This window comes from Ranitomeya imitator, chromosome 9 (assembly GCF_032444005.1).
Source record: "Ranitomeya imitator isolate aRanImi1 chromosome 9, aRanImi1.pri, whole genome shotgun sequence".
NCBI lineage: Eukaryota > Metazoa > Chordata > Amphibia > Anura > Dendrobatidae > Ranitomeya > Ranitomeya imitator.
Window position 1 is genome coordinate 3,581,291 of NC_091290.1, and position 23,299 is coordinate 3,604,589.

General features: G+C 44.6%; 1 protein-coding gene across 3 annotated transcripts in view; it reads right to left on the reverse strand.

The window, feature by feature from the left end:
- Positions 1-23,299, reverse strand: part of PDE3B (phosphodiesterase 3B) — a 155,493-nt gene that overhangs the window by 81,357 nt on the left and 50,837 nt on the right. The window lies entirely within an intron of this gene.

A 23,299-nucleotide genomic window follows, 5' to 3' on the forward strand; every position in this document is an offset into this window, starting at 1 on the left:
CTGAAATGTCCTATAAATGTCTGTTCTGTTCCTGATCTCGGCTGTTAGTGTAGATGAATCTGTGCTGCACTTTATGCACATGCTCAGTAGTGACCAGGGCTGTGGAGTCAGGAGTTCTGAAATGTCCTATAAATGTCTGTTCTGTTCCTGATCTCAGGATCTCGGCTGTTAGTGGAGATGAATCTGTGCTGCACTTTATGCACATGCTCAGTAGTGACCAGGGCTGTGGAGTCAGGAGTTCTGAAATGTCGTATAAATGTCTGTTCTGTTCCTGATCTCAGGATCTCGGCTGTTAGTGGAGATGAATCTGTGCTGCACTTTATGCACATGCTCAGTAGTGACCAGGGCTGTGGAGTCAGGAGTTCTGAAATGTCCTATAAATGTCTGTTCTGTTCCTGATCTCAGGATCTCGGCTGTTAGTGGAGATGAATCTGTGCTGCACTTTATGCACATGCTCAGTAGTGACCGAGGCTGTGGACTCGGAGTTGTGGAGTCGGAGCCTTGGCTCACGAACTCTAGAGCCCTGCTGCCAAGGACCATAATAGTACGCAGATAAAAAATAGGCAACACAATGGGGAATCTTAAGAGCATTATACAAGCAGAACAAGTAACGATGGTCTCACTACAATCTGGGACAGATCAATACAATAAGGCCTCATTCAGACATCCGTGTTTGCTCAGACACACAAAAAGAATGTTCCGAGTATCATCAGTGTTTTGGATCTGAGTGTCATCAGCATTTGGTCAGTTTTACCAACAGTCTCATCAGTGATTGTCTCATCTGGATAGAACACAAAGCTTCTAATATTCTTTGCTATGTCAATCATGGACAGGACATGGACAGGACATGGACCGACCACTGATGCCTCCCATGTGCCGTTAGTGGTTTTCATGGACTCATTCCCTTGTACAGGTACTTTACATCCTTGATGCCAGTCAAAAACAAACTAGTCAGAATTCTGCACACACCGCAAAGAAAAAAACAACAGTTAAATGTGAAAAGACTTCTAGACCATAATTAATGTGTTTAAGCCCAGAAACAGAGAATGTACATGAAAAACGGAAGTCGGAGTGAAGCCAGAACCAGCAGAGTTGGAAAGTCTAAGGTTTGGATGTTCTTTTACCATTTTTCACACAGTTCCAATGATTTTTCCAGATTATGTTGTGCTGGCATGATTAAAAAACATTTTCTGACATCTAAACATAAACACGTCTCCCATTATAATTGCCTGGTGGAAAAGCAACATATGAGGTGAGCCTTCTTATAGGTACTGTAATAATGTCCATAATATAAACAACAAAAAAGGTACAGCAATGGGGTTCCTGAAGATCCTAATATACATAGATCATAGAATAGGCAAAACGATGGATTTCCTGAAGACATTTAGATACGGTATATTAAATGGGTCCCTGAACGTATGCAACTTGAATTAGTTACTACAAATTGTTACAACAGGACATAGAACTAGGTAAAGTATTCAGGGCACAAAAGATACAAATATCCATATAGTAAAAAATAGGTACAGCAATGGGGTCCTCAGAAACCCATACATAAACAAAATAGTAGATGGGAATAGCAATAGAGGCCAGGAAGAATCAGAAATATGGCAGATCAATAAATTAACATAATAGTGGATGGTAACAGCAACAGGAACTACAAATGCCCTTAAATATCTATTGTTTTGTTTTACAGTATGTTTACACATGAAAACAGACAAACCCCAACAGCGGCTTCATTCAGGAGCAGGCACGGAAGGTGAGTGGTGTTTTTACCTCTCACAGGCCAGTCAATTAGATTCTGTTCTTCTGGGATGTACAAGGCATCTCTGTAATACCAGGCCGGGTCGCTCAAAAAGAATTTCGCCTCAAGTCATTCATAAATTCAGCCTTTGTGCACGGTGCCAAAATTCACTGCCAGTGAATCAACTGACAAGTAACCACTACAAACCCAGCAAAAAATGGACACAAGCGAGCGGCGGAAGATAATCTGCTGCACCCCGAGCACCAAGATCACAGCGTCTAAAAAACATAAATCCCAAACCAGACATCGCTCAAGCTATGAAAAATGCCGCTCAAAGCCGTGATGACCACCATTAACTCCTGCACTTAGCAGGTGACAATTAACCTCTCGCGCCCCAGAGAGCTGCAATAATGTGCAGTAAAGATCTTAATTCCACAAAAAAAAGGAGTGCGGCAAAAGAGACAGGTGTCTACACGACTATGGACTGACCAGAGAGCAGCACATGCAAACAGCCGTGATGTCACCGCTGTATAATATAACTGATATCTGGGGAGCGGTGATGTCACCGCTGTATAATATAACCGATATCTGGAGAGCGGTGATGTCACCGCTGTATAATATAACCGATATCTGGAGAGCAGTGATGTCACCGCTGTATAATATAACCGATATCTGGGGAGCGTGGCTGCGCAATATACTACGTGGCTGGGCAATATACGTCACTGGGCAATATACTACGTGGCTGGGCAATATACTACGTGGCTGGGCAATATACTACGTGGCTGGGCAATATACTATGTGGCTGGGCAATATACTATGTGGCTGGGCAATATACTACGTGACTGGGCAATATACTACGTGGATGGGCAATATACTACGTGACTTGGCAATATACTACGTGACTGGGCAATATACTACGTGGCTGGCCAATATACTATGTGACTGGGCAATATACTACGTGGCTGGCCAATATACTACGTGACTGGGCAATATACTACGTGGCTGCGCAATATACTACGTGGCTGCGCAATATACTACGTGGCTGCGCAATATACTACGTGGCTGCGCAATATACTACGTGACTGGGCAATATACTACGTGACTGGGCAATATACTACATGGCTGGGCAATATACTACATGGCTGGCCAACATACTACGTGGCTGCGCAATATACTACGTGGCTGGGCAATATACTACGTGGCTGGGCAATATACTACGTGACTGGCCAATATACTACGTGGCTGGGCAATATACTACGTGACTGGGCAATATACTACGTGGCTGGGCAATATACATGGCTGGGCAATATACTACGCGGGCTGGCCAATATACTACGTGACTGGGCAATATACTACGTGACTGGGCAATATACTACGTGGCTGGCCAATATACTACGTGGCTGGCCAATATACTACGTGGCTGGCCAATATACCACGTGGCTGGCCAATATACCACGTGGCTGGCCAATATACTACGTGGCTGGGCAATATACTACGTGGCTGGGCAATATACTACGTGGCTGGGCAATATACTACGTGGCTGCGCAATATACTACGTGACTGGGCAATATACTACATGGCTGGGCAATATACTACATGGCTGGCCAATATACTACGTGGCTGGCCAATATACTACGTGGCTGCGCAATATACTACGTGGCTGGGCAATATACTACGTGGCTGGGCAATATACTACGTGGCTGGGCAATATACTACGTGACTGGCCAATATACTATGTGGCTGGGCAATATACTACGTGACTGGGCAATATGCTACGTGGCTGGGCAATATATATGGCTGGGCAATATACTACGTGGCTGCGCAATATACTATGTGGCTGAGCAATACACTACGCGGGCTGGGCAATATACTATGTGGCTGGGCAATATACTACATTGCTGTGCAATATACTACGTGGCTGGGCAATATACTACGTGGACATACATATTCTAGAATACCCGATGCGTTAGAATCGGGCCACCATCTAGTATATTTATAGTCACCGGGGGTCCCAGGACGAAGCCTAAAAACCACCGACTAATTACAACAGTTTTATTTCGATACATCTTATCACATTAGAGTCACAGTGGGGGGCAGGTGGTCTCGCCCTGTTTAGGCGTATAGGGTCCCCTGCCCTGCGGCGGAGGCTGGCATGCCAGTCAGGGCCGGCTCCAGGTTTTTGTGGGCCCCGGGCGAAAGAGTCTCAGTGGGCCCCCCTTTTAACACATACCACGATTCATGATCGCAAATAAACACAGCCATGTAGTATATAACACAGCCCACGTAGTATATAGCACAGCCACGTAGCATATAACAGCCATGTAGTATATAACAGCCCACGTAGCATATAACACAGCCACGTAGTATATAGCACAGCCCACGTATCATATAACAGCCCATATAGTATATAGCACAGCCACATAGTATATAACACGGCCCACGTAGTTTATAGGACAGCCATGTAGTATACAGCACAGCCCACATAGTAGTATACAGCACTACCCACACAGTAGTATATAGCACAGCCCACACAGTAGTATATAGCACAGCCCACACAGTAGTATATAGCACAGCCCACACAATAGTATATAGCACAGCCCACACAATAGTATATAGCACAGCCCACACAATAGTATATAGCACAGCCCACACAATAGTATATAGCACAGCCCACACAGTAGTATACAGCACTGCCCACATAGTAGTATATAGCACAGCCACACAGTAGTATACAGCACTGCCCACATAGTAGTATACAGCACTGCCCACGTAGTATATAGCAGCCCACGTAGTATATAACACTGCCAACGTAGTATATAACACTGCCACCGTAGTATATAACACTGCCCACGTAGTATATAGCAGCCCACGTAGTATATAGCAGCCCAGCCCACGTAGTATATAGCAGCCCATGTAGTATATAGCAGCCAACGTAGTATATAGCAGCCCACATAGCAGCCCATGTAGTATATAGCACAGCCCATGTAGTATATAGCAGCCCACATAGTATATAGCAGCCCAGCCCACGTATATAGCAGCGCAGCCCACGTAGTATATAGCAGTCCAGCCCACGTAGTATATAGCAGCGCAGCCCATGTAGTATATAGCAGCCCACGTAGTATATAGCAGCCCAGCCCACGTAGTATATAGCAGCGCAGTCCACGTAGTATATAGCAGCCCACGTAGTATATAGCAGCCCAGCCCACGTAGTATATAGCAGCCCAGCCCACGTAGTATATAGCAGCCCAGCTGCCCATGTATATAGCAGCCAACGTAGTATATAGCAGCCCACGTAGTATATAACACAGCCCAGCCACTATATAAGAGCCCATAGCTTGTCCTCCCAGCCAGGCTCTGCATCCCCCCACAATCCTTTGTTCCAGCCAGGTAGCAGGTGCTGCACACTTCCTGCTTGGGGACACTCGGCTCATTCTCTGGGCACTGGACGGTCGGAAGTCACTCTGCTCTGCGTATCCATGGCGATGGATTGTGGGTGGCCCTCCAGCAGCTGCAAAAGTCCCAGAGCTCCGTGCTGCCTCCTCTCTTCAATCGTGCACCTCGGACCGCAGATGCCTGCCTCAGGGGCCGCATGTGGGTAGCCTGCCTCTAACGCCAGTCCTGAATGGGCCCCCCTGTCTCGCCAGGGCCCCGGCATTTGCCCGGGTACGCCTGGTGCTGACGCCGGCCCTGACGCCAGTATTGGCATTGTCAGCATCATCGACATGTTTAGACATGGCAGTATATAAGGCATTATGTTCCAGGCGTCCATTTATCTCGAGAGCTCAATGTCTGGTCTGGCTGGGGTGTTACACCAGGTTATTGCCCCATGCAGCAGTTTATGCCCCCTATTACCCCATGTGCGCAGTGATTGGACATTCCATTGGGTGCGGATTCTTAGAAGTAACGGCCTTTGCTCAGTGAGGCTTTTGTGTGAACTTGTTGAATCTGGTCTCCGTGTTCCCACAAATGTTGAGCTTTATCCCCCTGTATATTGGGGGTCCCCATATCACTAGGGTCCCAGCCTCCGCACACGGCAGGTTACAGAAGTATAAGCCCCTTTTTAGAAGTATCTAAATAAAACTCTTGTGAGTAGAAGGAGGGTCTTTTAGAGCCCTCAGTATAACAGGTTCTCGGGGGGCGCGGAAGCTCTGGGGATTTGGCTTCTATCGTCACCAGGAGCGGCACATGTCAGAGCGATTCCTGCACAACCACAAGTTCGTCGCCTGACGCCACATTTACACCAAAGAGGAAGTACAGACACAAAACAAAATCACTCAAAAATAAGCGAGGGTTAATGAAGTATGAAAAATGCATTGACGTCAGCGGCCGCAGCAACTTTACATGAGCAAATAGATCAAATAGTCAAAGCAAACTTTACCGAGTCCCCAAAACTCAGCCGAATATCCAGATTCTGCAAGTTCCGAGGAAATCAGCACCCAGAACTGTGTATCCTATGTATCTAATCCTACACAGGGCGATACCGGCTCCTGTATCCAATCTATCATGTATGCCAAGCTCCGCAGCCCAGCAGACGGTATCACACACGGCTGGATTAGATACCGCTCTCCTCTACAGTATCTAATTCTCATGTGTGATATTGAGGAGGACACGGGGCAGTGCGGTCTCAGCTGCTGGGCGCCTCTTCTGGCCCCCGTCTCCCTGAAAAGACCATTAGAACTCAAGTCTCCATGTACACAGCATTTATTATCTCTAATCATTTATATTAAGCTATAAAACTACAAAAACCTTGAGGCTATGTGCACACGTTGCAGATTTGACTGTGGAATTTTCTGTGCAGATTCTGCATTTCGTGGCAGAAAACGCAGGTCAGAATCTGCGCCTTTTTTGGTCTGTGCACACGTTGCAGATTTCTTCCTTTTTTTACCCCTGCGGATTTCTATTATGGAATGGGTGCAGAAACGTAGCAGATCTGCACAAAGAATTGACATGGTCCTTATTTGAATCTGCTGCGCTTTCCGTGCAGATTTTTCCGCACCAGTAGCACAGCATTTTTTTTACATTGATAATAATAATAAAAATCTTTATTTTTATATAGCGCTAACATATTCCGCAGCGCTTTACAGTTTTGCACACATTATCATCACTGTCCCCGATGGGGCTCACAATCTAGAATCCCTATCAGTATGTCTTTGGAATGTGGGAGGAAACCGGAGTGCCCGGAGGAAACCCACGCAAACACGGAGAGAACATACAAACTCTTTGCAGATGTTGTCCTGGGTGGGATTAGAACCCAGGACCCCAGCGCTGCAAGGCTGCTGTGCTAACCACTGCGCCACCGTGCTGCCCATTTACATTGTACTGTAAATCACTTGCAGATCTGCAGCGTTTCTGCGTGGAAAAAAAAGCTGCAGTTCTGCAGGAAATCATACGATGATCGCCAACAACCCAAACACACAAACACTCCTCTGTGCCAATCGTTACATTGTTACACTGATGTTATAGCTCCGTGTTACATTACAGCTACATTGTTCTGATTGTTACACTGATGTTATAGCTCCGTGTTACATTACAGCTACATTGTTCTGATTGTTACTGTCATGAATCCCTCCGGATATGTCACGGATCCCATCAATCTGTCACGGTTCATGGGGAGGATACCTTTATCATCCCCACGACTCACACCAATTTGTCATAAATCGGGTTGTTTGGTTGCCCCTTGTTCCTTTCTGAAGGGGATTTATCTATATCCAAGTTCCGGTTTGGAACTTGCAGCTCTCTGGTGCCCCCTTACCCTCAGGTCAGTCAGGGTACTGCACCTAGGGTTATTAGTCACCAGAAAGGCTGCCTTACTTTGTACTGGCTAATGGGCACGCTGCAGCGAGGGCGATATAACTACTCCCACTCAGGCAGGAACAATAATTATCAACATCGCTGTCGCTACAAAGACTCCCAACGCACAGGACAAATCCGCTGCCACCAGCTCCGATTTCCTAATTATTAACGGGTCCGGAGCCAACCCAAATCAGTAGCGCAATTCACTTCAGAGGACGCAACAGTTCGTTATAGAGCAAGGAGTGACAAGATAGTACTTTTATATTTTACTCCAAAAAAAGGTAGGCAGTGAAAACAGAAGTATAAAAAGATATTATAAAGGAAACAAATCATATGTACATTAAAATTACTAATAAAATGGGATTAAAATTGAAAAGAACACTTACAGGTCGTTATGTCATTGCATCACCATGGCTGGCCGTGTGCTGAGGAGGAAGGCGAGCATATATCAAGATGCATCATCCCTGTATAGCAGCTAGACCCCGGACAAAAGGCATGTGAAGACTGCTCGCTTCACTACTTATTTCCTAGCCTAAAACCCAGGCACTCCCCCTGTGGTGACTTCACTTAGAGGCTGCAACCTCCCCTTTTCTTAGAGGTATAAAATGCCATTTTTACACATATCTCGCTGTATGAACCTCGTATACGAAAGACACACTGATCAGGATGTGCCCCACATCATGGGGATTCTTTTAAGTGTAACCACGGAATAATTACAGGACCTGCTTACGAAGAAATCCACGCTTTGCACTCGTTGCGTTTAGCTGCTAGCGGTTTCAGTGAGTGATAGATCTATCAAGGGACATCCGGAATATATATAATTCTTATATCTCTAGCCTGGATCTGTGCCAGTACAGATCACTTTAATAGAACCATAGAAGATCATGGTTTCTACACCAGTTTCAAGCAGTACCAGGAGGGAGGGGGAATGAGAAGTTTAGGGAGAACCATATAAATTCTTGTGGGAGGGGTGCAATGAGGGGTTTAGGATTTACACACACAGGCAGCAGGCAGAGTCAGAAGAGGAGGGGTCAGAATGGCCCATAGCGTGTGTCTGCCATGGAACCTTCTGGAACTAAACTCACAATATGACATTTTTACATTATCGTGATAGTTACACTTATGTTATAGCTCCGTGTTACATTATAGCTACATTGTTCTGAATGTTACACTGATGTTACAGCTCCATGTTACATTATAGCTGCATTGTTAGGACTGTCCCAATGCAGTTATAGTTGCCTCTCTCCTCGTTATCTCTGCGCAGCGACCCAACAACACAAGAAACTGTCAGGAACTGCAGAGATTCCTCATCTCCGGCAGATCACAGCTCACACCACAAGCTGCAGTCTCCTTGTTCAGGCGACTTTTAAAGTTTGTCGCAGTCAAAATGGAGTTTGTGCTAGAGAAGCAGATCTGGGAGGTGGCTCCCGTGTCGGATGGCTTTGTCCTCTCCCCCCCCACCTAATGTGCGTACCGCTTTGGACAGCCCCCCAGTGAAGATGGCTTCGGTCACACCCCCCCGTGAGGATGGCTTCGGTGGCCCCCCAGTGAGGATGGCTTCAGTCGCCCCCCCAGTAAGGATGGCTTCGGTGCCCCCCCTAGTGAGGATGGCTTCGGTCGCCCCCCATAAAAGATGGCCTCGGTCCCCCCCCCCCCCCCCCAGTGAAGATGGCTCCGGTCGTCCCCCAGTGAACATGGCTTCGGTCCCCCCCCCCCGCCCAGTGAGGATGGCTTTGGTCGCCCCCCCCCCCCCCCCAGTGCGGATGGCTTCAGTCGCCCCCCAGTGAGGATGGCTTCGGTCACGCCCCCCGTGCAGATGGCTTCGATCACCTCCCCTCCGTGCGGATGGCTTCGGTGGCCCCCCTGTGAGGATGGCTTCACCCTGAACAGATAAACACACAAAGCCTCTTGTGCAGCTCACACTGACGTCAGCAGTCGCTCAGCAACAGCAAAGGGCGCAAAAAGTTCTAGAAAGAAAGAAGCTGGTGACACTTTACCAAGAGCCGGACACCAGGGGCGGAGGGGGCTGCCTGCCTCACTGTCTCCTCAGCTCTACCACCACCGACTGTCTCCTCAGCTTTACCACCACCGACTGTCTCCTCAGCTCTACCACCACCGACTGTCTCCTCAGCCCCAGCTCTATCACCACTGTCTCCTCAGCTCTACCACTACTGTCTCCTCAGCTCTACCACCGACTGTCTCCTCAGCTCTACCACCACCGACTGTCTCCTCAGCTCTACCACCACCGACTGTCTCCTCAGCTCTACCACCACCGACTGTCTCCTCAGCTCTACCACCACCGACTGTCTCCTCAGCTCTACCACCGACTGTCTCCTCAGTTCTATCACCACCGACTGTCTCCTCAGCTCTACCACCACCGACTGTCTCCTCAGCCACAGCTCTATCACCACTGTCTCCTCAGCTCTACCACTACTGTCTCCTCAGCTCTACCACCGACTGTCTCCTCAGCTCTATCACCACCGACTGTCTCCTCAGCTCTACCACCACCGACTGTCTCCTCAGCTCTACCACCACTGTCTCCTCAGCTCTACCACCACTGTCTCCTCAGCTCTACCACCACTGTCTACTCAGCACTATCACCACTGTCTACTCAGCACTATCACCACTGTTTCCTCAGCTCTACCACTACTGTCTCCTCAGCTCTACCACCACTGTCTCCTCAGCTCAATCACCACTGTCTCCTCAGCACTATCACCACTGTCTCCTCAGCTCTACCACTACTGTCTCCTCAGCTCTACCACTACTGTCTCCTCAGCTCTACCACCGACTGTCTCCTCAGCTCTACCACCACCGACTGTCTCCTCAGCCCCAGCTCTATCACCACTGTCTCCTCAGCTCTATCACCACTGTCTCCTCAGCTCTACCACCACTGTCTCCTCAGCTCTATCACCACTGTCTCCTCAGCTCTATCACCACTGTCTCCTCAGCTCTATCACCACTGTCTCCTCAGCTCTATCACCACTGTCTCCTCAGCTCTATCACCACTGTCTCCTCAGCTCTACCACCGACTGTCTCCTCAGCTCTACCACCACCGACTGTCTCCTCAGCCCCAGCTCTATCACCACTGTCTCCTCAGCTCTATCACCACTGTCTCCTCAGCTCTACCACCACTGTCTCCTCAGCTCTACCACCACTGTCTCCTCAGCTCTATCACCACTGTCTCCTCAGCTCTATCACCACTGTCTCCTCAGCTCTATCACCACTGTCTCCTCAGCTCTATCACCACTGTCTCCTCAGCTCTATCACCACTGTCTCCTCAGCTCTATCACCACTGTCTCCTCAGCTCTACTACCACTGTCTCCTCAGCTCTACTATCACTGTCTTCTCAGCTCTATCACCACTGTCTCCTCAGCTCAACTACCACTGTCTCCTCAGCTCTATCACCACTGTCTCCTCAGCTCTACTACCACTGTCTCCTCAGCTCTATCACCACTGTCTCCTCAGCTCTATCACCACTGTCTCCTCAGCTCTATCACCACTGTCTCCTCAGCTCTATCACCACTGTCTCCTCAGCTCTATCACCACTGTCTCCTCAGCTCTATCACCACTGTCTCCTCAGCTCTATCACCACTGTCTCCTCAGCTCTATCACTACTGTCTCCTCAGCTCTATCACCACTGTCTCCTCAGCTCTACCACCACCGACCATCCCCTCAGCCCCAGCTCTACCACCACAGACTGTTTTCTCAGCTCCAGCTCTACCACTATTGACTGTCTCTTCAACCCCACCACTGCTGTCTCTTCTGTTCCAGCTGTACCACCACAGACTGACTACTTAGACCCAACTCTACCTCCTCCATTACTAAATATTTCTTCAGCTGTCTTCCCCTTTCAGGTAGGTCAGTAGATTTTCCTGCAGGATGTCTTATTACAATTGGTCATCTTTGGTCTCCGTTCGTTCCCGATTGCTGCACATTGTGTCATCAATCGCCTCCGCTCTGACAAAGGGTTCTCACCTCCACGTGTCTGTTCCCTCAACAGCATCCCTTTCTGTTCATTCTCCCCTGTAATACAGCACTACAATGCACCACACTACAATGCACCGCTCCACAGCATATTTCACTGCACTACAATGCACCGCTGCACAGCACTACATTGCACCGCAGCACAGCACTACATTGCACAGCACTACATTGCACAGCACTACATTGCACCATAGCACATTGCAACGCAGCACATTGCACCACAGCACACCACTACATTCCGCAGAACATTGCACAGCACTACATTGCACCGCAGCACATTGCACCGCAGCATATTGCACCGCAGCACAGCACTACAGTGCACAGCACTACATTGCACAGCACTACATTGCACAGCACTACATTGCACAGCACTACATTGCACTGGATCACAAAACCGGAGCTCAGCACTATACCGCACAGTACCAAATCTCAACAACCCAGCACAGCACTACACTGCACCACAGAACAGCAATAAACTGCAACACTGCAGTACAGCATAGCTCTGTACACTACATTACAGATGACAAGACAACACAAAACTGTAGCACAGCACTACATTACAGCGTAGCATAGGACAGACCCACATAGCACAGCACCTCAGTACAGCACTACATTGAACTGCAACAAAGCACAACACCAAAATTAACTGCACAGCAACATAGCAAATACTATACCACGTGCAGAGGTGAAGAGTATAACACACTGAGAATGGCGGCCATATTACCATATATATTACTATATCACACTGAGGAGAAGAGCGGCCATATTACTATATATATTACTATATCACACTGAGGAGAAGAGCGGCCATATTACTATATATATATTACTATATCACACTGAGGAGAAGGGCGGCCATATTACTATATATATTACTATATCACACTGAGGAGAAGAGCGGCCATATTACTGTATATATTACTATATCACACTGAGGAGAATGGCGGCCATATTACCATATATATTACTATATCACACTGAGGAGAAGAGCGGCCATATTACTATATATATTACTATATCACACTGAGGAGAAGAGCGGCCATATTACTATATATATTACTATATCACACTGAGGAGAAGGGCGGCCATATTACTATATATATTACTATATCACACTGAGGAGAAGAGCGGCCATATTACTATATATATATTACTATATCACACTGAGGAGAAGGGCGGCCATATTACTATATATATTACTATATCACACTGAGGAGAAGAGCGGCCATATTACTATATATATATTACTATATCACACTGAGGAGAAGGGCGGCCATATTACTATATATATTACTATATCACACTGAGGAGAAGAGCGGCCATATTACTGTATATATTACTATATCACACTGAGGAGAATGGCGGCCATATTACCATATATATTACTATATCACACTGAGGAGAAGAGCGGCCATATTACTATATATATTACTATATCACACTGAGGAGAAGGGCGGCCATATTACTATATATATTACTATATCACACTGAGGAGAAGAGCGGCCATATTACTATATATATATTACTATATCACACTGAGGAGAAGGGCGGCCATATTACTATATATATTACTATATCACACTGAGGAGAAGAGCGGCCATATTACTATATATATATTACTATATCACACTGAGGAGAAGGGCGGCCATATTACTATATATATTACTATATCACACTGAGGAGAAGAGCGGCCATATTACTGTATATATTACTATATCACACTGAGGAGAATGGCGGCCATATTACCATATATATTACTATATCACACTGAGGAGAAGAGCGGCCATATTACTATATATATTACTATATCACACTGAGGAGAAGAGCGGCCATATTACTATATATATTACTATATCACACTGAGGAGAAGGGCGGCCATATTACTATATATATTACTATATCACACTGAGGAGAAGAGCGGCCATATTACTGTATATATTACTATATCACACTGAGGAGAAGGGCGGCCATATTACTATACATATTACTATATCACACTGAGGAGAAGGGCAGCCATATTACTATACATATTACTATATCACACTGAGGAGAAGGGCGACCATATTACTCTATATATTACTATATCACACTGAGGAGAAGGGCGGCCATATTACCATATATATTACTATATCACACTGAGGAGAAGAGCGGCCATATTACCATATATATTACTATATCACACTGAGGAGAATGGCGGCCATATTACTATATATATTACTATATCACACTGAGAAGAAGGGCGGCCATATTACTATATATATATCACACTGAGGAGAAGAGCGGCCATATTACTATACATATTACTATATCACACTGAGGAGAAGAGCGGCCATATTACTATATATAATACTATATCACACTGAGGAGAAGAGCGGCCATATTACTGTATATATTACTATATCACACTGAGGAGAAGAGCGGCCATATTACTGTATATATTACTATATCACACTGAGGAGAAGGGCAGCCATATTACTATACATATTACTATATCACACTGAGGAGAAGAGCGGCCATATTACTATATATAATACTGTATCACACTGAGGAGAAGAGCGGCCATATTACTGTATATATTACTATATCACACTGAGGAGAAGAGCGGCCATATTACTGTATATATTACTATATCACACTGAGGAGAAGGGCGGCCATATTACTATATATATTACTATATCACACTGAGGAGAAGGGCGGCCATATTACTATATATATTACTATATCACACTGAGGAGAAGAGCGGCCATATTACTGTATATATTACTATATCACACTGAGGAGAAGAGCGGCCATATTACTGTATATATTACTATATCACACTGAGGAGAAGAGCGGCCATATTACTATACATATTACTATATCACACTGAGGAGAAGGGTGGCCATATTACTATATATATATATTACTATATCACACTGAGGAGAAGGGCGGCCATATTACTATATATATTACTATATCACCACTGAGGAGAAGGTCGGCCATATTACTATATATATTACTATATCACACTGAGAAGGGCGGCCATATTACTATATATATTACTATATCACACTGAGGAGAAGAGCGGCCATATTACTATATATATTACTATATCACACTGAGGAGAAGAGCGGCCATATTACTATATATATTACTATATCACCACTGAGGAGAAGGTCGGCCATATTACTATATATATTACTATATCACACTGAGAAGGGCGGCCATATTACTATATATATTACTATATCACACTGAGGAGAAGAGCGGCCATATTACTATATATATTACTAAATCACACGGAGGAGAAGAGCGGCCATATTACTATATATATTACTATATCACACTGAGGAGAAGGGCGGCCATATTACTGTATATATTACTATATCACACTGAGGAGAAGGGCGGCCATATTACTATATATATTACTATATCACCACTGAGGAGAAGGGCGGCCATATTACTGTATATATTACTATATCACACTGAGGAGAAGGGCGGCCATATTACTATATATATTACTATATCACCACTGAGGAGAAGGGCGGCCATATTACTGTATATATTACTATATCACACTGAGGAGAAGGGCGGCCATATTACTATATATATTACTATATCACACTGAGGAGAAGAGCGGCCATATTACTATATCACCACTGAGGAGAAGGGCGGCCATATTACTGTATATATTACTATATCACACTGAGGAGAAGGGCGGCCATATTACTATATATATTACTATATCACACTGAGGAGAAGGGCGGCCATATTACTATATATATTACTATATCGCCACTGAGGAGAAGGGCGGCCATATTACTGTATATATTACTATATCACACTGAGGAGAAGGGCGGCCATATTACTATATATATTACTATATAACACTGAGGAGAAGGGCGGCCATATTACTATATATATTACTAAATCACACGGAGGAGAAGAGCGGCCATATTACTATATATATTACTATATCACACTGAGGAGAAGGGCGGCCATATTACTGTATATATTACTATATCACACTGTGGAGAAGAGCGGCCATATTACTATATATATTACTATATCACACTGAGGAGAAGGGCGGCCATATTACTATATATTACTATATCACACTGAGGAGAAGAGCGGCCATATTACCATATATATTACTATATCACACTGAGAAGAAGGGCGGCCATATTACTATATATATATATTACTATATCACACTGAGGAGAAGAGCGGCCTTATTACTATATATATTACTATATCACACTGAGGAGAAGGGCGGCCATATTACTATATATATATTACTATATCACACTGAGAAGAAGGGCGGCCATATTACTATATATATATATTACTATATCACACTGAGGAGAAGAGCGGCCATATTACTATATATATTACTATATCACACTGAGGAGAAGTGCGGCCATATTACTATATATATTACTATATCACACTGAGGAGAAGGGCAGCCATATTACTATACATATTACTATAAAACACTGAGGAGAAGAGCGGCCATATTACTATATATAATACTATATCACACTGAGGAGAAGAGCGGCCATATTACTGTATATATTACTATATCACACTGAGGAGAAGAGCGGCCATATTACTGTATATATTACTATATCACACTGAGGAGAAGGGCAGCCATATTACTATACATATTACTATATCACACTGAGGAGAAGAGCGGCCATATTACTATATATAATACTATATCACACTGAGGAGAAGAGCGGCCATATTACTGTATATATTACTATATCACACTGAGGAGAAGAGCGGCCATATTACTGTATATATTACTATATCACACTGAGGAGAAGGGCGGCCATATTACTGTATATATTACTATATCACACTGAGGAGAAGAGCGGCCATATTACTGTATATATTACTATATCACACTGAGGAGAAGGGCGGCCATATTACTATATATATTACTATATCACACTGAGGAGAAGGGCGGCCATATTACTATATATATTACTATATCACACTGAGGAGAAGAGCGGCCATATTACTGTATATATTACTATATCACACTGAGGAGAAGAGCGGCCATATTACTGTATATATTACTATATCACACTGAGGAGAAGAGCGGCCATATTACTATATATATATTACTATATCACACTGAGGAGAAGGGCGGCCATATTACTATATCACACTGAGGAGAAGAGCGGCTATATTACTATACATATTACTATATCACACTGAGGAGAAGGGCGGCCATATTACTATATATATTACTATATCACACTGAGGAGAAGAGCGGCCATATTACTGTATATATTACTATATCACACTGAGGAGAAGAGCGGCCATATTACTGTATATATTACTATATCACACTGAGGAGAAGGGTGGCCATATTACTATATATATTACTATATCACACTGAGGAGAAGAGCGGCCATATTACTATGTATATTACTATATCACACTGAGGAGAAGGGCGGCCATATTACTATATATATTACTATATCACCACTGAGGAGAAGGGTGGCCATATTACTATATATATTACTATATCACACTGAGGAGAAGAGCGGCCATATTACTATGTATATTACTATATCACACTGAGGAGAAGGGTGGCCATATTACTATATCATCACTGAGGAGAAGGGCGGCCATATTACTATATATATTACTATATCACACTGAGGAGAAGGGCGGCCATATTACTATATATATTACTATATCACCACTGAGGAGAAGGGCGGCCATATTACTATATATATATATTACTATATCACACTGAGGAGAAGGGCGGCCATATTACTGTATATATTACTATATCACACTGAGGAGAAGGGCGGCCATATTACTATAAATATTACTATATCACACTGAGGAGAAGAGCGGCCATATTACTATATATATTACTATATCACCACTGAGGAGAAGGGCGGCCATATTACTGTATATATTACTATATCACACTGAGGAGAAGGGCGGCCATATTACTATATATATTACTATATCACACTGAGGAGAAGGGCGGCCATATTACTATATATATTACTATATCGCCACTGAGGAGAAGGGCGGCCATATTACTGTATATATTACTATATCACACTGAGGAGAAGGGCGGCCATATTACTATATATATTACTATATAACACTGAGGAGAAGGGCGGCCATATTACTATATATATTACTAAATCACACGGAGGAGAAGAGCGGCCATATTACTATATATATATTACTATATCACACTGAGGAGAAGGGTGGCCATATTACTATATCATCACTGAGGAGAAGGGCGGCCATATTACTATATATATTACTATATCACACTGAGGAGAAGGGCGGCCATATTACTATATATATTACTATATCACACTGAGGAGAAGGGCGGCCATATTACTATATATATTACTATATCACACTGAGGAGAAGAGCGGCCATATTACTATATATATTACTATATCACACTGAGGAGAAGGGCGGCCATATTACTGTATATATTACTATATCACACTGTGGAGAAGAGCGGCCATATTACTATATATATTACTATATCACACTGAGGAGAAGGGCGGCCATATTATATATATTACTATATCACACTGAGGAGAAGAGCGGCCATATTACTATATCATCACTGAGGAGAAGGGCGGCCATATTACTATATATATTACTATATCACACTGAGGAGAAGGGCGGCCATATTACTATATCATCACTGAGGAGAAGGGCGGCCATATTACTATATATATATTACTATATCACACTGAGGAGAAGGGCGGCCATATTACTATACATATTACTATATCACACTGAGGAGAAGAGCGGCCATATTACTATATATATTACTATATCACACTGAGGAGAAGGGCGGCCATATTACTGTATATATTACTATATCACACTAAGGAGAAGAGCGGCCATATTACTATATATATTACTATATCACACTGAGGAGAAGGGCGGCCATATTACTATATATTACTATATCACACTGAGAAGAAGGGCGGCCATATTACTATATCACACTGTGGAGAAGGGCGGCCATATTACTATATATATTACTATATCCATCCCTTGACCTTAGCGCTATGTCCAGCTATCGCCCCGTATTTTTGCTCCCATTTGCTTCCAAACTCCTAGAGCAGCACGTCCACACTGAACTTTCCTCTCACTTTGCATCTAACTCTCTCTTCGACAACCTCCAATCTGGCTTCTGTCCCCACCATTCCACTGAGACTGCCCGGACCAAAATTACTAACGACTTACCGTATTTTTCGGACTATAAGACGCACCGGACTATAAGACGCACCCAGGTTTTAGAGGTGGAAAATAGGGAAAAAAACATTTGAAGCAAAAAAACTGTGGTAAAATATTTAATAACATAGTATTATATATAATAACACCACATATAATAGTATGTTATTATGTTGGAAGCTGCGGGACCAGTGTGGTGTCTGTACAGTACTATATGAAGATGCTGGAGGGTATAGAATGGGGGCACAGGGCTTATATTTAAAGCACCACTCCAGCACTGCAAAATAACACTGGCGTGCTACTTTAAAATCCAATGGGAGAACTATAACTCCCAGCATGTCCTGCAGATCCTATGACATGCTGGGAGTTATAGTTCACTAAAGAAGTGGCAGAGTGCTTTATTGTGTTTTGGAAAGACTAACCTCTTAATTGTCGCAGCCAGCCACTGTGGTGAGGTAAAAGCATCCCATGACTGCACACAGAGCCCTCCCTCTTGTTGCCTTTCCACAGCACAGGTAATGGAAGCCAGCAGATTCTAGTGTTGGAGTCTGAAGGACCTGTGATGATGTCAAGAAGAGGGAGGGCTCTGTGCTGCCATGTTATGCTCCAGCCCGCCCACTTCTGACATCATCACGGGTCCTCCTTGTGCACACTGCACAGCACTCAGCTCCAGCCCAGGAAGGTACCAGCCATCTCCTCTCCCCCGGACCCTGCTGCTGCCTCCTCCTGCCCCAGACACACAGATCTCCCCAGCTGCTGCAGGAATCAGCGCTGGGGAAGCCATGTGTGTCCCTGCTTAAGTGCAGTATTCATTTGCCTCTCCTAGCTCACTGTTCAGCTGATAGGTGGGCGGGGAGTAGCTAATGAATATTCACTGCACTTAATCATCTGGACCACATGGTTTCCCCAGCACTGATTCTGGGCAGTGGTGACATCCTGAAGTGGGATAACAGTGGATCCCACTCACTGCTGCCTGCCTCCCCACATGCTACATCTGTACCATAAGACGCACCCACACTTTCCTCCCAAATTTGGAGGAAAAAAGGTGCGAAAAAATACGGTACTTACAGCCAAAGCTAACAGACAATTCTCTATACTCCTCCTCCTAGTTCTCTCCTCTGCCTTGGACACAGTTGACCACTGCCTGCTACTACAGATCCTCTCCTCCTTTGGGGTCAAAGACCTCGCCCTATCTTGGATCTCCTCATACCTTACCAACCGCACATTTAGCGTTTCCTACTCCCATACTACCTCTTCATCTCGCCCCCTCTCTGTTGGAGTCCCCCAAGGCTCTGTTCTAGGACCCCTACTCTTCTCAATCTATACATTCGGCCTGGGACAACCCATAAGGTCCCATGGCTTCCAGTACCATCTATATGCCGATGACACTCAGATCTACCTCTCTGGCCCAGACGTCACCGCTCTGCTCTCCAGAATCCCAGAGTGTCTATCAGCCATATCCTCCTCCTTCTCCTCTCGCTTCCTTAAGCTCAATGTGGACAAATTTCAACTCACTATCTTTCCTCCATCTCACATATCTTTCTACCTGATCTATCTATCAAAATAAATGAAATCACACTTTACCCTGTCCCGGTAATCCGCTGCCTTGGAGTAACCCTTGACTCTGCCCTGTCCTTCAAACCGCACATCCAAGCTCTCGCCACCTCCTGTCGCCTCCAGCTCAAAAATATTTTCAGAATCCATCCTTTCCTCAACCCACACTCCACCAAAATGCTCGTGCATGCCCTCATCATCTCCCACCTGGACTACTGCAACACCCTCCTCTGTGGCCTCCCTGCTAACACTCTCGCACCCCTCCAGTCCATCCTTAACTCTGCTGCCCAACTAATATCTCTCCTTGCTACACTCCTGCTTTCCCTCTTTGCAAATCCCTTCACTGGCTCCCAAATTCCCAGCGCATCCAGTTTAAATTACTAACACTGAGGAGACGAGCGGCCATATTACTATAAATATTACTATATATCACACTGAGGAGAAGAGAGGACATATTACTATATCACACTGAGGAGCAGGGCTTTACTGATCCGGAGTTGCATCCTGTATTATACCCCAGAGCTGCACTCACTATTCTGCTGGTGCAGTCACTGTGTACATACATTACATTACTGATCCTGAGTTACCTCCTGTATTATACCCCAGAGCTGCACTCACTATTCTGCTGGTGCAGTCACTGTGTACATACATTACATTACTGATCCTGAGTTACATCCTGTATTATACCCCAGAGCTGCACTCACTATTCTGCTGGTGCAGTCACTGTGTACATACATTACATTACTGATCCTGAGTTACCTCCTGTATCATACCCCAGAGCTGCACTCACTATTCTGCTGGTGCAGTCACTGTGTACATACATTACATTACTGATCCTGAGTTACATCCTGTATTATACTCCAGAGCTGCACTCACTATTCTGCTGGTGCAGTCACTGTGTACATACATTACTGATCCTGAGTTACATCCTGTATTATACTCCAGAGCTGCGCTCACTATTCTGCTGGTGCAGTTAATGTGAATATACATTACATTACTGATCCTGAGGTACCTCCTGTATTATACTCCAGAGCTGCACTCACTATTCTGCTGGTGCAGTCACTGTGTACATACATTACTGATCCTGAGTTACATCCTGTATTACACCCCAGAGCTGCAGTCACTATTCTGCTGGTGAAGTCACCGAGTACATACATTACATTACTGATCCTGAGTTACATCCTGTATTATACCCCAGAGCTGCACTCACTATTCTGCTGGTGCAGTCACTGTGTACATACATTACTGATCCTGAGTTACTTCCTGTATTATACTCCAGAGCTGCGCTCACTATTCTGCTGATGCAGTCACTGTGTACATACATTACTGATCCTGAGTTACCTCCTGTATTATACTCCAGAGCTGCGCTCACTATTCTGCTGGTGCAGTCACTGTGTACATACATTACTGATCCTGAGTTACCTCCTGTATTATACTCCAGAGCTGTGCTCACTATTCTGCTGGTGCAGTCACTGTGTACATACATTACATTACTGATCCTGAGTTACATCCTGTATTATACTCCAGAGCTGCACTCACTATTCTGCTGGTGCAGTCACTGTGTACATACATTACATTACTGATCCTGAGTTACATCCTGTATTATACTCCAGAGCTGCACTCACTATTCTGCTGGTGTAGTCACTGTGTACACACATTACATTACTGATCCTGAGTTACATCCTGTATTATACTCCAGAGCTGCACTCACTATTCTGCTGGTGCAGTCACTGTGTACATACATTACATTACTGATCCTGAGTTACATCCTGTATTATACCCCAGAGCTGCACTCACTATTCTGCTGGTGCAGTCACTGTGTACATACATTACATTACTGATCCTGAGTTACATCCTGTATTATACTCCAGAGCTGCACTCACTATTCTGCTGGTGCAGTCACTGTGTACATACATTACTGATCCTGAGTTACATCCTGTATTACACCCCAGAGCTGCAGTCACTATTCTGCTGGTGAAGTCACCGAGTACATACATTACATTACTGATCCTGAGTTACATCCTGTATTATACCCCAGAGCTGCACTCACTATTCTGCTGGTGCAGTCACTGTGTACATACATTACTGATCCTGAGTTACTTCCTGTATTATACTCCAGAGCTGCGCTCACTATTCTGCTGATGCAGTCACTGTGTACATACATTACTGATCCTGAGTTACCTCCTGTATTATACTCCAGAGCTGCGCTCACTATTCTGCTGGTGCAGTCACTGTGTACATACATTACTGATCCTGAGTTACCTCCTGTATTATACTCCAGAGCTGTGCTCACTATTCTGCTGGTGCAGTCACTGTGTACATACATTACATTACTGATCCTGAGTTACATCCTGTATTATACCCCAGAGCTGCACTCACTATTCTGCTGGTGCAGTCACTGTGTACATACATTACATTACTGATCCTGAGTTACATCCTGTATTATACCCCAGAGCTGCACTCACTATTCTGCTGGTGCAGTCACTGTGTACACACATTACATTACTGATCCTGAGTTACACCCTGTATTATACTCCAGAGCTGCACTCACTATTCTGCTGGTGCAGTCACTGTGTACATACATTACTGATCCTGAGTTACCTCCTGTATTATACTCCAGAGCTGCACTCACTATTCTGCTGGTGCAGTCACTGTGTACATACATTACATTACTGATCCTGAGTTACATCCTGTATTATACCCCAGAGCTGCACTCACTATTCTGCTGGTGCAGTCACTGTGTACATACATTACATTACTGATCCTGAGTTACATCCTGTATTACACCCCAGAGCTGCACTCACTATTCTGCTGGTGTAGTCACTGTGTACACACATTACATTACTGATCCTGAGTTACATCCTGTATTATACTCCAGAGCTGCACTCACTATTCTGCTGGTGCAGTCACTGTGTACATACATTACATTACTGATCCTGAGTTACATCCTGTATTATACCCCAGAGCTGCACTCACTATTCTGCTGGTGCAGTCACTGTGTACATA